This window comes from Vicia villosa, linkage group LG3 (genome assembly GCF_029867415.1).
Source record: "Vicia villosa cultivar HV-30 ecotype Madison, WI linkage group LG3, Vvil1.0, whole genome shotgun sequence".
Taxonomy (NCBI): domain Eukaryota; kingdom Viridiplantae; phylum Streptophyta; class Magnoliopsida; order Fabales; family Fabaceae; genus Vicia; species Vicia villosa.
In genome coordinates, this window is record NC_081182.1 from 204,857,729 (window position 1) to 204,863,257 (window position 5,529).

Below are 5,529 nucleotides of genomic sequence, written 5' to 3' on the forward strand. Positions count from 1 at the left end.
ATAATCCTAATATATATGATAATAATAATATCAATAAATAATAATGGTTAGTAATAGTATTAGTATTTGAAATAATAATAATAATAATAATAATAAACAAATAACAATAATATTTAATAAACCTAATAATATAAATTCTAATAATAATCTTAATAATAATATCACCTAATATTAATATTAATATTAATAATAAAATTAATAATATTAAATACTAATAGTTAGAAGTAATAAAAATTATTAATAATAATCCAAAAAAAATGCAAATGTTAGTAAAAGAAAAATAATATTAACAAATGATGAAACCCTTGAAACACCTGTTAATCGCACCCCATTTTGTTCTCAGGATATTTTATAAGAGGGCGGGTTCATCAATCGGAATGTCAAACCCCATGACTCTTAATTTTGACCCTTGATGAATTAAAAGATATAGATCTGATCGGGCAAATTTTGGGGTATGACAGCTGCCCTTGTTCAATCTTCTTAAACCTGAAGAGTCGGATAGGCACGTCTGCCTATCGTGATCTAAAGGTAGAAGATGATTGGACACTGAAATGCCCTGAAATTTGCATGGGAAGAAATTACGTAGGAGATGGGCTTAAAGATGCCACCCAAGGTAAATACCATCTTTCAGAGTGTAAAGCAAACGCCTTTTGGAGGGACCCAGGTGATTTTGATTGTAGCGCGGCCTAAAAAGGCAACCTGAATTTTATGTAATGGCATGATGCATGCGATGTATGATGCAGTAAGCTTCTCAAAATAAATGAGAGCGATGTATGTATATGCATTATGTATGAATGAAATATGCAATTGAATGATGCATGCTTGTTAGTTGAAGTTAGTAACTTTGGGAGAGAAAAATATAACCTCGCTTGAAATTTTGAAGAAGATTACTGCCGAGGGACTAACGTGATAAAAAAACCGATTGGGAAACCCTTTTGTAGATTCTCGTTGTAAAATCCTTTGTAAAACCCTGTTTGCCTGGAAAAGCTCCTAGAAAGGATGGAATACGTCTTAAAGAAGACTGCCTGGAAAGGCTCCTGCACCAATAGGGTTATTTGCGAGGGTTATCGCAAACTTCACCTGCACCATTTAGGATAATTTGCTATGCTCATAGCAACTCACCTGCACCATTTAGGATAATTTGCTATGCTTATAGCAAACTCACCTGCACCATTTAGGATCATTTGCTATACTTATAGCAACTTCACCTGCTCCATTTAGGATAATTTGCTATGCTTATAGCAACTTCACCTGCACCATTTAGGATAATTTGCTATGCTTATAGCAACTTCACCTGCACCATTTAGGATAATTTGCTATGCTTATAGCAACTTCACCTGCACCATTTGGAATTACCTGCCATGGTTCTGACAAGCGTACCTGTATAATATGAATTATTTGCTATAGTTCTAGCAAACTTACCTGTACCAATAGGAGTCACTTGCCCTGCTTCGGACAAACTTACCTGCATAAAAAAGATTCACCTGTTTGGAGACTCACGACTCGAGGGTCGGAGAAAGTAGCATGCCAAATATTCATGACTCGAGGGTCGGAAAGGAAACGATATGTTTAGAAACTCACGACTCGAGGGTCGGTAAACACACCTGTCACAACACGAGGGTTGGAAACTCACGACACGTGGGTCGGAAAATACACCAATCTCAACATGAGGGTTGGAAACTAGGCTTTCGTAGTATTTGAATGCACTAGACGATATGCATATGCTAATGCGTATGTATGTATGCTGATGCTGATGTCAATCCTAAGATTTTATCTCCTTATTGAGCCTGTTTAAACCATATTTTCACCTACACCACGGCTATGTTTATGCTGGCTTTGTGATGTTTATGTATGCGGGTAATGCTTATGCTTATGTATATGTTGATTGATGTAGCTGTCATACCCCAATTTTTGACCTAAGATACCACCTCATATCATTGCATATGCATCATTTGCATCTCTAACAAATTGCATAGCTTGTGTTTGCTACTTGTGACTCAGCAGGGTTTGATCAGGAAATCACTCATCAGTACAAGTAACAATCAATTAGGGTTTTGTTCTCCCTTCATTTCAAATGAATCATCTTCATCAACAATCAACATTTGGTCCTCAGAGATTCATTTCAACAAGCTCAAAGGCTCTGAATCGACTGAATTAGGGTTTTGACTGAAGACAACATACTCTTGACTTTTACTCAGAATTTGACATAATGACTTGGGACATGACCTCAAGACCCCAAGTACATCATTTTGACCTAATCCATTGGCTCATAACATCTCCTACACAAAGATTGATCAGACAAATCCTCAGATCAGGGTTTTGAATTATCAGGGACCAAAATCAGGGATCACATTTGGGAAACCCTAAAAATCTCCAGGAAGTCAATCAAAGGTTTCAATCATCCTCAAATAATCCCTATGACAACATACAATGGAAATTACACCTCAATTCAAGACCTACAGTCATCAATTTCATCAGGTCGACAATTAGGGTTTTTGACCTAATTCACTGAACAACTGACTTCTTAATCAGGACATGGTGCCACAACTCAAACCATGGCTCAATATCCTCTAATGCTTCAATGTGATCCATTCATACCATTCATTTGATGAGGATGGCCTGTTTCATTTGAAATCTCCAGAAACGCGATTCGTCTGAAAAAGTCAACTGTACAAGATCACCATTGACTTTTGGAGAATTTTGGTCAACCATGACTTTTGAAGTTTTGAATCATCAATATATGATATATGAAGTCATTTGATCAAGAAAAATCAAGAAAATCAATCAAGAATCAAAAAGTCAAAGTTTGACTTTCCATACTTAGAAAATTTTCTAAGTGTTTTTCAATGGTTTTTTCCAAACTTTGGAAGGGAATTTCTCAAAATTTCACCTACAAACTAAAAAAAACTTCCAACATGAAAGTTATAGATTTTGATCCAATAAACAACTTTGACACATATAAATTTTTTCCATAAGATCAATCATTTAAGAGATATGGTGCTTCAAAGTTGGTACTTTTTGAAAACTTCACTTAAAACTTCATTTTTCTCAAAGTTCATGGATCTTTTTCACCCATTTCCTTAAAGGTCTTGAAGAAACTTTCAACTAGGGTTTTGAAGTGTGTAATATGAGCTTTCCAAAATGTCCAAGAGCATGAAAAAATGTGGAGTGTAGCCATGGTTTTGAATTTTGACATTAGTGAACTTTTTCACTTGAATTTTCACCATTTTTCACTAAGTTTCAAGACTACATGACCTATAATCCAAGCAATGATGCATAGAAGCAATGATTGAATGATATTTTCTGATTTGAAGATCAGAATGGAAGAGGATAGGAAGCTTGGAAATTAACCATGGTTTAGTTACTTTTAACCATATGCATTAAATGCAAAAGATGCCATTTTATCTCTTAAGCCAAGTCATCATTCTTGATCAACTTGCAAGAGCTTTGTATTCAGAAACTTTGGCCTATAAAAAGAGGTTCAAATCACTCTTCAATTCACACCAAAACCTCACAATTATAGGTTTTCTCTCTTCTTTCTTAGAATGCAAGTTTCTTAAGTTTCAAAGAGGTGAAATTCTCAACCTCTAAACCTTTGAAGTTCTGACCAAAGTGAGGGTTCTAACATCTCATAAACATCAAATGTGATGTGTTTGATCCATCCACACACCCCAAAAACACCTAAATCTCAGAATCACTCTTCAACCACCATGTTTGCATAAAGAGAGCCTTATCATGCCAAAATTCACACCAGCCCATATCTGTCCAAGTTAATCATCCAAACACATTCCATATATCATATATGAGCTATACCAATCATCATCCATGACCTGAAACACCTCCATCATCAAATTCGATCCTCACTTCAAAGCAACTGCAGATCGGGTTCCATGGATATACTCAGGTGAATTCAATCCATTCCAAGCATTCAAACATGTTCCATAAGGTCCACTGAAGCTGTTCAGATCATCAAACAACAACTGGAACTTCTCTTTTGCAGAAATCAATTTCCAGATTGGCCGTTTTTGAAGGTAAGTAACATGAACTTCAAACTCTAACATACATGCATCATAAATGAAAAACTGGTTTACCATCTTGTTTCTGCACTATCACTGATCATTAACCCTCAATCAATTGCATCATATCATGATCATACACGATTTCACATTGAATTTCAGTTTTAGGGTTCTTCGTGTTCATCACAAAATTGACCCCCTTAGAGTGAAAATAAATGAATTCTGAGATCACCATCATGTTCCTTGTGAAAAACCGAGTGAGATAGACCCTTTGATCGATCCAAACAACACAGTTTTGAAGATTTTTGAATTTCAGTTATGGTGTGTTCTTGGCGCCAGATTTTCGTTCAAAGAATTCAAATATTTGTTTTAAAATATAATGAGTTGAAAGCGTATCATAAACAAGCTGCACACGCAGCTCAGCTGGTTAGTGTTTTGGTTGGTAAGCACTAGGGCGTGGGTTCAAACCCTTTGGGAGACAAAACCAATTTTTTATCACCTTTTTTCTTCATTTTTTTAACAAACTTTATCTAATTATTTAACCAATCAAATTAACTCATTTTTTATTCATTTTTTACACACTTCTTATTTAATATACCTATTTTGACAACATTAAAAAAAATCACAAAAAAGGATTTATTTAATATGTTTTAATTAGGTTTAAAATGACATGTTTTTAAGTATTTTTAAATACTTTAAATATTGTTTTTTTTCATTATTTGTTAACCTAATCACTTGTAAATATTTTTGTGATCAAACCCTAATCACTTAGGTCTTAATTAAGTATTAAAACTTGTTTTAACTTAATTAAGTTGACTTTTGTCAAATTCAAATCGTTTAAAACGAGCGATCGCGATTCTTTTTCAAACGATAAACCACTTCTTTTTGATTAAATTCTTTTGACTAATCAATTAATTTTCAAAACAGTGGGGCCTCTCGAATATTAGAGAGTATAAGACCCACTCCTTTTTCTTTTTACACAGTCTTTTTATTCAAAATAAATAAACTTTCTTTCAAAACAAACTTTCAAACCGTTTTTCAAACGACGCGTCTGCTTTTCAAATATACCATGGGCCTCCATGTAGGTATAAGTCCCGAGCCCCTTTTGTACATACCCATTCCAGTACATGAAATTAGGTATTTCATTGTACGCCTTTTTGTACATACACTTTTTTGTACATACACCTTTTTGTACATACCTCGATCAGTTTGACTTTTTAACCTTGAATAACAAATCAAAAATGAAGGTTTCTTTAAATCTTCCCAAAAATATACCATGGGCCTCCATGTAGGTATAAGTCTCAAGCCCTTTGTGAATACCTGTTTACATAACTTTGAATAAACTCAAGTGGACTTCTCCCCGAGTATAAGTCCCGAGCCCTGTGTATACAAATGGATCATGCTTACAGGTATATTTCCTTCATAAACTCCATTATATACACACACTTTGTCATATATATAATTGTTCATACCTGTTCATGTTTGTTCATACTTGTTCATGTTTGTTCATATG